Here is an 11,917-nt window from a genome sequence, read left to right as displayed (position 1 = left end):
CTAGTGGCACTTCAAACTTACATTGCATATGTTCTATCTTAATAGACTAGGATCTTTCAAAAATACCTTCAAAAATTATTTTACCAACTTATAGGCTAAAATTGCTTGTTTTTCAAACTTTCCATTTTTAGACTTTCAAAAACAGTTTTGGCCTTAGACTAGTTTTACATCTTTAGAAAGCATGTACCCATAGGACTAGTTTTTGAGCATCTCACCAACACCCTAGGGCTACCTTGCTTGTGTTTGACAAACATAGAAAGGGGTGAGATGCATAGGCCAACTGTCTAGACTTAAGATGCTTATTTCAGTGCATCAACATAAGTCTGGACGTTAAATACAATTCAGATATTAATCAGATTAAAGTTCATCAGTCAAGTCAAACACTGACTGATTATAATTAACTTTATCTGACTAACCAGGTGAAAGCTACTATCTTCTGATAGTTAGTTAGTACCTAATTAGTTAGACAGCTGGTTAAAGTTATGTCAGGTTCAGGGGGAGGAATTAATTAATAATTTTCCTTTATATAAATCTTGTTTGAAAAATGTTCTCCTAAAAATTTCTTAAACCTACTTTTGAAAACTAACTCTTATAAAACTAAGTTGTTTTTAAGAATTGGGTTTTACTTTTTATTGAAAATTGATTCTGAAAATTAGATTTAACTTAGTTTTGAAAATTATGGAAATTAGATTTTTCAAAACTTAAGTTTACAAACTAAGCTTCTCAAAATCATTTTCCTTAATTTTGAAAATCAATTTTCAATATCAACTTACTTAAAATTGTGAAAATTTTTTCAAAATTGTTTGTTTTAAATCACAAACTTTTTATCCTTTTTACTTAGTCTTTGAAAACTCAACTTTTCAAGTATTTTAAACCATGGTTTTGAAACTAGTACTTTTGAACTTTAAAATTTTGATTTTTGAAAATTAGATTTAATTATTTTACTTTATCAAAATTAGTTCTACCAAACTCCTTTGAAAACTAAAAGTAAAGTTCAAAATCAATATTTACAAACTGAAATTTGATTTGCAAAAACTCAAGTGTTAAAAATTATGAAAGTTAGATTTTTTCAAACTTAAATCACTGTCAAAACTTAAGTTTTAAATTAAATCGTTTACAAACTTAGTGTTGAAAAATAAATTTTTCAAACTTAGTTTTGGAATTCTGGTTTTTGAAAACTTGTGTTTGAAAATGAAAACTTAGCTAGCTTTCTAAAAGCTAAAAGCTAATGCTTTAAAACAAATTTTCAAAAGCTTAACTCCCCCAAGTCAACTTGACTATTTTTTTTACTGTTAAAAATTATACTTTTATCAATATCTTTGAATTTTTTTTTAACCAAACTTTTTATTACTCTACACTATGCTTGTTTACCCCTGCTTACTTTTTTATGAATGCCAAAGGGGGAGAAGGGTTAGTTGGTTAAGTTAGCTAAACCAATTTGAAAACACAAACTAACTTTAAAACCACACAAATGCATGTTGTTTCGTACATATGCTTCTTAACCAAGTTGTCATTCCATCAAAAGGGGAGATTGTTGGTGCGGTAGCACTAACGGTCTAACCTGTGTTTTGATGAATGACAAATAGGTTAAGTTAGTTGTTGTCGACACTTTGATCAAGTGTGCAGAAAAGTCCAACCAGGTCGACGGGCTGACCGGATAGTGGCGAGAAGTCCAAGCGGTCGACGGGCTGACCGGACGCGAGAAGTCCACCTAGGTCGACGGGCTGACCGGATAGTGGCGAGAAGTCCAAGCGGTCGACGGCTGACCGGACGCTGGCGAGAAGTCCAGACGGTCGACGGGCTGACCGGACGTGGCGTAAGTGAGGTAAGTCACCGGAGGGGAGTGACCGTGAGGACGCGTTCTCGGGAAGGGGACATTAGGCGTCGATCCAACTTAGATCCATTTCGATATCTAAGTCGAGATCGTGACTAGATTCCGGCCCCGAAAGACGGAATCTAAGTCATACTCTTGATGCTAATTTTATTACTTAGCGATTGGCTAATGTGCTAACAAACTGTCTGCAAGGTTTATTTGCCTCGGACTAACACTGTTTTGCGGTAGGAAACAGTGGGGATCCGGGCGCCCGGAGCTAACCCCTGGAAGGGATCCAGGCGCCCGGAGGCAAATTTTATCCCAGGACGACGTTGACACTTGGAGCATGCTGGTTGGGAGTGTTACATCACACTCCAGGCGCCCGGAGCAGCATATAAAAGAAGCCCCAGGCAGGAGCTTCAACACATCAGTCTTCTGAGAACTCTGAGTCCAATCACTCTGCTGCTCTGCGCTCCAACAACGTTCACAAAGCTCCGACGACTCACTCCGGCTCTCCTTTTAATTCATTGTTTTTCGGTTAGCTTTGTTTTCTTTCTTTTCATTAGCAATATTTGTACATAAATTGTAATTATCCGAATTGCTAGTGAATTGCCCAACGAAGGTACTCAAGGAGTACGGGCCTTCGAGTAGGAGTCGTCACAGGCTCCGAACGAAGTAAAAATCAACCGTGTTCATTTCTTTACTTCCTTACTTTTCCGCTGCGTTTTAACTCGAGATTTTCGAATCGATATTCACCCCCCCCCCCCCTCTATCGAATCTAACGGTCTTACAAGTTGGAGACCGACTCACTCTATTTTATAGAGATTCTGATCCTTGGGTTATGTGTGCTGGTTAGATAACCAAAAAGTTACGTTTGAGTTCAGGATTTGTACAGACAGAGAATTGACTAAGTTAGCTGCATACCATTGCTGGCTTGACTGACAAGTTTGTAGATGATCGAGGTATCCTATCCTATGGAGACTTTGACCATGGACTGTATGTACCTGGTAGGATAACCTTGAGGGAACATTTCGATAGATGACCCCCACTAACATGGAAAAGTGTGAAGCTAGTTGTTTAACACTTACGAGATACTTTATATCTGTGGGAGGTTAGGTGTGATCCTGAGTCACTTCTTATTTAGGAGGAGTTCCTGTAGGAAAACACCTCGATATGGATTTGTGATACATCCGGGTGACACCCGATGTATAGGGACTTAGAGCGTTTCTATTGGTTGAATGACATGAAAAAGATATCGCGGATTTTATAGCTTGATGTCTAGTATGTCAGCAAGTGGAGGCTGAACATCGGAGGTTAGTAAGATTATTTCAGTAGATTCGAATACTGGAATGGAGTTGAGCGCATGTTATAACGGACTTTATTGTGGGATTACCAAGATACAAAGAGGATAGGATGTGTTGGGAAATCATGGGTAGTGGTAGCTGGAGCGTGCTGCATGTCTTGTCGTGCCCCCACTCGCACACTCATGGGTAGTGATTGCTGGAGTCGCGGGCAGCAGGGACTCCCGTCGCAGACGTAGCTATTCAGCAACTATGCACCTGTCCATCCGGTCACTCGAGAGTAGTGGCGGCCTTTGGGTGGTACAGTTATCATCGATCCGGCCTCTCGACCATACAGGGGTCTTGGTGCAGAGAAGTGGGCGGGGTGACCATCCATACATACGTTGTTGTTATTATATCTGCTGGTTGTTTACTTATGCTGTTGTTGCTTATCTATACTGCTGTTACTAGCTTATGCTGTTGTTGTTTATTTATGCTGTTATGCTTACATAGGTTGAGATTTATACCTGTGATATGTGTTTAGACACTGACTTGCTTACTGTTGACATGTATATACCTCACACGATACCATGTAGTTATGAGCAGTACTGTAGCAGGACTTTGCTACACTTTACCTTTTACTACTAGCCTAGGATATGGTTTCAGGTATGGACACTTATTAGGATATCACTGTAGTATATGCTATTTCCATACGAGACTGTATACCTTTGCATCTCTAGTTTGATTTACTATACTCATGCACTATCTGTCTATTACCCGCTGAGTCTTTATACTCACCACCCCGTATATTGGTAATTTCGCCAGGTAGCAGGTAAAGGATTTATGGAGTCGCCTGGAGAGCCTGTCCGCCAGTCCCACGTCACATTCGAGGACGACCTTACGATTTTGGTATTTCTTACGCTATTTGTATTTTGGGTTTTGTACTTGTTTATGTATTTGAGTTCTCTTGTATTTGGTTTGATATTATTGTGTCAAGCCAAGCCGGCTCGCAGTTAGTCGCTTTGTGTTTTGTGATCGTTGTTTGTGATTTCCGCTGTGTTGATTTTAGTACAGCCGTGTGGGCTGATTAATATATTTATATAACTGTGTGGTTGTGTTTATTTCTGTTCCAGCTGAGTGAGCTGATTATATAACTGCGTGGTTGTGTATATATATTACAGTCGTATGTGGCTTATGTATTTTGTATGTATGTATGCCTCAGATTGTCACCGGTACAGGGGAGATGCTGTAGGATTTTTGTCTGACAGAGACTCCTTTGGAACTAGGATGCCTACAACCACAGAGTTAATCTATTTTTCATATCCTACTATTATCCTGCCAAAATTATATATGAACAGTGCATAATTTAACAAAAACCAAATACTCAGAGGCAAAAAACTTGCTCTGATACCAAATGTTGGCGCTAGGAATTCTATTCTGTGTAAATCCCATGTACAAAAATTTGTACGAGCACAGAACTTTTCCTAGCAACTCACATGCTCGATCAGACATGTATTTGATCAAACAAACAAGTTCTTGATTGATAAAGTGCACCTTGATCTAAGCACAAGATCGCTAGCCTCTTGTGTTGATGTTCAGGATCCATTCAAAGAAAAACAAACTAATTGCACTGTGGAATAAGAATTAGTTGTACCTTTCTTCGTATGCTAAGACCTCTTGATCTACTGATGTATTCCTCTCCTCTTCTTGGACGTCGTGTGGGCGACGATCTTCCAAGACAAAACACCCGAACCTTTTCTTCTTGTTTCCAATCCTTCGGCCACCAAGAGATGCTAGAATAGGATGCCTCCTTCTCTTCTTCTTCTTCTCCAAGCCGCCGGCCACCTAAGTGGTTCTTCTCTTCTTCTTCTTCTCCTTCAAGCTCTGGCCACCAAGGGAAGATGGGCGTCGGCCCTAGAGGGAAGAAAGGGAGGAAGAAGGGGATTTGGGCGCCGACCCTAGAGGAAAGAAACAAGGGGAAAAATAGAGAAAAGAGGCGCCGACCACAAGAGAATAGAAGAGGGAGCTTAGGTTAGTTTTTGGGCACCACCTTCTCTTCCTTAATCTTTGTTAGCGGCTAAAATGGAAAGATTCTAATAGAATTCTGTTTTAAATAAAATTTCCTTTTTATTCCGATTGTAGATGGTTACAAAAAAAGGAAAGATTTTAATAAAATTAAAATATCTCTTTTAAACCATTATAAATAATTATAAAAGAAAAAATTTAACAAAATTTTGTTTTAAATAAAATCTCTCTTTTTATTCCTATTATGGCTGACCCCATGCTTGGGCACCAAGCAAGGCTTGGCCAGCCCTCATCTTGGGCACCGAGCAAGGCTTGGCCGGCCCCTTGCTTGGGCTCCAAGCAAGGATGTGGCGGACCCCTTTCTTGGGTAAGAAGTAAAAATAAAACGGGTGAATGCGAGGCTTTATAGAGGCTACAATAGAGACCAAGAGGAGAAATTAGTTTTGGCCTCCTGATGAGCTTGAGCTTCCTGTGTTTGACCCAAACACCCAACTCAATTTCATCAATAATAACTCATATCACTAAAGAGTTATTATTGAACTACCGCACCAATCCCATATTACAATATGGGCTCCTACATATCATGAGTGCATTAATCTCCTTGTGTTTAAGATATCGTATGTCCATTAATTAAATGAGTTACTGACAACTCACTTAATTAACATCTGACTTCAAGAGTAGTACCACTCAACTTTATTATCATGTCAAATTAAGTCCACCTGCAAGGTTTACATGATAATCCTTATGAGTTCCTCAAGGGGACATCATCAACCTAAATAAATAGGACACAGTTTTCTTTTATAATCAACAACACACCATATAAATGGTATTATCTCCAAACTTATCAGGCCTATTGATTTAACGAATAAGTCTCACCCATTGATAAGTTAAAGAAATAAATACTAAGTATATGTACTTATTATTATATCAAGATTAACAGCGTGCACATCCATAATAATAGAGGTTCTGTTCTTTTATGCAGTCAGTATAAATCGAACAACCTCAAATGGTCCTGCTCAATACACACATAGTGTACTAGTGTAATTTTATAGTCAAGATAAACTAATACCTAATTACACTACAACTGTTCCAATGGTTTGTCCCTATCCATCTTGGTCGTGAGCTACTATTTATAATTTATAAGAAACCGATAACATGATCTTCTATGTGACACCACACACTATGTTATCTGCAATATATATTAAATGGACAACTGCATATATATAAATATAAATTGTAAACTTTTTGTACCACCCCACCCTCCTCGCTATTGGACTGTGAGGGCGGAGCGCTACTAGACTACTAACTTTACTAAACTATCCTTGTTCACATATTGATAGTAATTCCTAAAACTCTCGGAGAACTCAAAACATATAATTAACTATCAGCGGAAGACTAAATGACTCATCTAATACATTCTTAATAAATGGCAATCTTAATAAATTCTTATGCTAGGTCCCAAGGCTTCTATAGTCCAGGCATCACACATCCATCCGCACCTCCTTGTCGCCTTCCTTTGCTATAACTTTTCCTTTCCTTTATCTGCAGTAAGAGGAAATGCAACTATAAGCAAAATTGCTTAGTAAGCGCTATCTAACTCACAAAACTCGAATATGCATGTAACTGGAAGAAATCTAAAACTGAATGCTCAAAAGGAAAACTCATGCTCATCTGATAACAAAGAACTAGAAATAAGAATCTATACTGCTCATGCTAGAATCAATAGCAAATGGAATAGAACTAAGAACTCAATACTGCTCATGCTCGAAATAGCAAAGAATAGTAAGCTAATCTAAATAACATGCTAGCATAAAAGAAAACTAATCTTGTTGATTTTAAAAACAAAGTGAAACTTAATTCATTTGTTCTAAACTTAATCTTTAATACTTTATGTTTATGTAAAACTCGTTTTACTTGTTCAAAAACTTATACTTATAATACTTCAAAATAATAATCAACTTTCTTCTTGGGCCTAGGCATAATACCATCTTATACGCGTTCCCTAATAGGTTAGGGTAGCGAGCCACCAATCCTAAAAGAGCAGACCTCGGTCTACCAGGGCCAAGACCTCGGAATTGGACACCTGGATTTGTTTAACGACAACCTCGAAAGTCGGGTACTAGCCTCTTCTTAAAAGTAAAATACTTATAATCTTAATTACTTCTTCTTTAAATGCCTTGGCATTTTAATAGGCACCTTGTGTGCCAAAAATCCCTAAAGTCTTGACTTTGGGATCTACCTAAGGCCTTGGCCTTTTCTTTCTTTTTCTTTATCTTTCTTATACTTTTCTTTATATTTCTTATGCATCTATGAATGAAACTAACTATGTAACACATAATCATGCATAGAATACAAAAGAAATCTACACATACAATACTTATAAAAAATCTGCACTAATGCTTAACAGAAATCTGCATACTAGCTTAATAAAAATTTGCATAATAGCTTAACAGAAATCTGCATACTAAGCTTATCAAAAATCTGCATCTTAATACTTTATAAAATCTACATTGATCAACATGTAAATCTCTTTTCTCATCTTCTAAACTAAACTTCTATTCTAAACTTATTACTTGCATAACTAAATCACCCACATACTTCTCACCTTTAGACTAAACTAACCTCAATAATCGATACAGGAATTATCTTCCTAAATATAGAACCCAAACTTACATCAAACCAATTTCATCCAAACCTTTCTAAAATCCCGGAATTATAACTATTCTTGCCCATCTAAACAATTCTTTACAGCAGCCAAAGCATGAGGAAAAACACACAAGGATAACTCATTTAGACCACTACAATTCTGTCCAGAAATAGCACAGTCGACACCAAAAATGAAACACAACGGAAAACATCTTAAACCACTTCAATCCTGTCTAAAAACCCAGCATTAAAATCCACTATCATTTCTGCACTCAAAATCCCAAACGTCACTTAGAACAAGGATTCCATGCAAACCGTAACACATCCACCATTTCTGTCCAAAGTGCTAACCCCTCAAAGCATGAACCCAAATCAGAGAGGAAAAAGGAACTAAATCGTTACTACCTAACTTCAAACAGTGCATAGACAACTTAAGCATCTTGAGGTCGTAATGAAAGGTCAACTATTTTGAAAGTATCGAAACAGAATATCATCTAATTAAACCCACACGCTTAACCTATACCATTTATTCCCTTTCTTTGAAGTTCACGGCAGCAACTTAAGGAAGCAAACCTCCTTAATAACATGCTGCAAAATCAAAAAGAAGAAGCTAACGGGAAAATCCGAAACTACTCTTCTGCAGGTGAGTAAGCAACTTACCTTTGCGTTCTTGGGCTTACAACCGGAAAGAAAACTTCTAGGGTTTGCGGGAATTGCAAGCTTCGACCCCTCCTTCGTGCTCATGGTTTCCCCTTGACGAGAGGATCACAACCATGTGAAGATCTCGTGGCTCCCTTGGCCGGCCGCCGGAGAGGAACCCTAGATCCCCCCTTTTTTTTTCCTTCGCCCAAACAGGAGACGCTGTGCCGTCGGGAGAGAAAAGGAGAGGAGAGGTTTAGGTTTTGGAAAATAATCCCTAAGTTCTCCCTTTTTATAACTTAATATTTCTGTTAACTATCTTAAATAAATTCGCTACCTTTTCTAAACAGACAAATCCAACATCAACTTATCTCTTTTATAATCCAATATTCTGTTAATTATCTTAAATAAATTTGCTACATTTTCTAAACAGACAAATCCAACATCAACTTATCCCTTTTATAATCCAATATTCTATTAACTCCTTAAATAAATTTTTCTAACTTTTCTAAATAGACAAATCCAACATCAACTTATCCCTTTTATAATCCAATATTCTGTTAACTATCTTAAATAAATTCGCTACCTTTTCTAAATAAATAAATCCGTTTGCACACCTGGTCAGCCGGGTTTTGACCGAGTCAAAGGTTGTGGGTTCAATTCTCGGCTTGGACATTTTTTTGTCGAAAATTCCTTCGTTTAGTAAAAATACCAAACGACCTCCAAAAATTACATAAAAATACTCTAAAATTTTCTAAAAATCCCTAGAATATTTATATAGCATTTTTAAATATTTTTAAATTACTTTTAGGACTCTGATTGAGGAAATTTAGGGTGCTACACTTTTGACTAAAGTGATTTTAATTTCAAAATAAATATTTATACAAAAAGCTAGGCTTATAGTATACATTCCTACTGAACTGACTCTGATGGGTGGTTGATTCGAAGAAGATAATGCCTCTGAAGATGAGAAAAGCTCCTCCTCAGCCCTACGCGTAGTGAGATGAACAAACAAAATGTTAGTGACTTAAGACTAGGGTGGGAATCCCTAGCTAGGCCCTCCGATACTCAAGTTAATTCCTCTTCTCAGTGGAAGAAGGTGGTTTGTAGTTATGCCCTTCGGAGTGACAAATGCTCCGGCTGTGTTCATGGATTTGATGAATCGGGTCTTTGCGGCGTATCTCGACAAATTTGTGATTGTCTTCATTGACGATATTCTCATCTACTCGAGAACCCAAGAAGAGCATGCCGAACACCTGAATACGGTATTACAGATCCTTCGAGAAAAATGACTATATGCAAAATTCTCCAAATGTGAGTTCTGGCTTGATCGAATATCATTCTTGGGTCATATTATCTCCAAGGACGGAGTAATGGTGGATCCGAATAAGATTGAAGCTGTAAGCAACTGGAATAGGCCAAAGAACGCCAGTGAAGTCAGAAGTTTTCTTGGACTAGCAGGCTACTACAGGAAGTTTGTAGAGGACTTCTCCAAGATAGCAGCCCCGATGACCGTTCTCACCAAGAAGAATAAAAAGTATGAATGGACGAACGACTGCGAGAAAAGTTTTACGGAACTGAAACGGAGACTGACCAGTGTAAAATACGGTACCCAAATAGTATTTAAATAATAAGGTTATTGGACAAATAATCTTATTGGATTTTTCAGGAATTTTCAGAAATTTTCTGGGATTTAATCGGAGCTCGTATAACGTATTTAAGGGGATCAATTATTGGACAGTGAGAAAGCCTCTTTGGAATGCCTAAATATGCGAGTTGATTGAGGAATAGACTTAGGTTTTGATTAATTAAACCTAAGTTATATATGTTTATATAAAAACATAATTTTCTTCCCCTCCCTCTCACGCCTACCACCCATTTCCCTTTCCTTCTTCCTCACCCAATCCAGCGCCGACAGTCTTCATCTCCTCTCGATCCGCCATCGCCGGCGACCATCGAGCTCGACGCCAAGCTGTGAGGATGAATACCATAGCTAGCCGTCGACGATCGCTGCCACCGTCTATTTGCGCGACCAATTGGTGACACTGGCGACTGTCGCAAGAGCTGCAGAGCTCCCTCCATGGCCGATCACTTCAGCTGACCACCCATCTGAGGTCGTCAATCTTTGTGCACTAGCCTCCCGATTCCTTCTTTCCCTAATCTCAATTTTCCTTCTTCTCCTTCTCATCGCCGTCGTTGGGAGGAGGAGAAATCGAAGAGGGGATTAGGGCAATCCTCTCTTATCTCTTGCGGTTTCGAGCAAAGCAGCAGTGTTCCGTCAGGGAGGTCCAATGTCTTCTACTCTTCATGGAATTTCTGTTCCTTTTCCTTGCCGGCATAGAACGATCGTCGAAGATTTGATCTCACTATCACCTCAAAGCTTATCGCCAGTGTATCTCTACATTTCTTCATCTCCGGCCCAGATTCACCGCTGTCCTGTGCCAGGAGGTAACAAATAGAGGAGTTTGAAATTTTGGTATTATGCTTTGATTTGTAATTGAAGTGGAATGAGGATTGTGTTTTAATTTGGAATGTTTGTAATTGTGGCTAGCCGTTAAGCCCCAGTTGTGCTGTTCGTGAGGCATCCACAGCTCCAGCTTCTTTCCAACGGCAAGCTTCCCCGGTCATGGGTCAACGGCTGCGCGATTGGATTTGGGTGAGTATTGTAGTGATTTATGCATAGGGTTAAACCCAATTTAGTGGTGGAAATAGTTAGGATTGTTTAATCTATTGGATTATGGACTTGATTAGTTGATAAGAGTATTTTAAACTTGACATTGATTAATCTAAAAGATATTGGTGTTACTTGAGGATTAATTGATACATGATTGATTATGTTAGTTGAATTGATAGTTTATATTTTGATGGATAATTGGAGCATGTTAACAAGAAGGGTTAACTAATTGAATTAAATTAAATCATAAGGGAATTAGTTGTGAATGTGGTGTTGGATTAGTAAATGGAATTTAAGTGTTGATTCATAATCGGATTGGGATTAGGATTAACTATTTGGCTTGTGATAAAACTTAGCAGTACGATGTATTTTGTGTTGTAGGATACTAGGCGGAGACACATCTCGACGAGACATTACCTATCACGATCTACGTAAAAAGGCGGGTATTTCTTGCTCTATCTCTTTAGTATTTTGACCCTAGTGCATGAGCTTTATATTCAGATAGATACTCTATTTATCTTGACTCCACTCGTATTTTTTCCGCGCTTGATACTTCCACTCAATCTTTGAGCTACTCGTTTCTGTATCTATACAGTCTCTCGTTGCTATTCATGATATTTAGCAGATACTATAGTGTAGGTATTGGATACCAGATACCAGACATTAGATAGTAGGTATTGGATATATGGACACCTGACACCATGTTTACCTGCTTTGATTTCCTGTTTATTTACACACCTTGCTGAGCGTGCTGGCTTCATGTAGCATACCTGTTTCTGTTTATATATATATGATGACTGTTGCATTATTCGCATCATGTCATTGCATGCATGCCGTCGA

General features: G+C 38.2%; 1 long non-coding RNA gene across 1 annotated transcript; it reads left to right on the top strand.

Moving 5' to 3' along the window:
* The first annotated feature begins 10,541 nt into the window (after positions 1-10,541).
* Positions 10,542-11,489, top strand: LOC122039770. The gene is made up of 3 exons (XR_006128373.1): positions 10,542-10,851; positions 10,955-11,059; positions 11,459-11,489. It is a non-coding gene; the product is annotated as an uncharacterized LOC122039770 (long non-coding RNA).
* The last annotated feature ends 428 nt before the right edge of the window (positions 11,490-11,917 follow it).

This window comes from Zingiber officinale, chromosome 2A (assembly GCF_018446385.1).
Source record: "Zingiber officinale cultivar Zhangliang chromosome 2A, Zo_v1.1, whole genome shotgun sequence".
Classification (NCBI taxonomy): Eukaryota; Viridiplantae; Streptophyta; class Magnoliopsida; order Zingiberales; family Zingiberaceae; genus Zingiber; species Zingiber officinale.
This window is presented reverse-complemented; position numbering and strand designations above follow the sequence as displayed.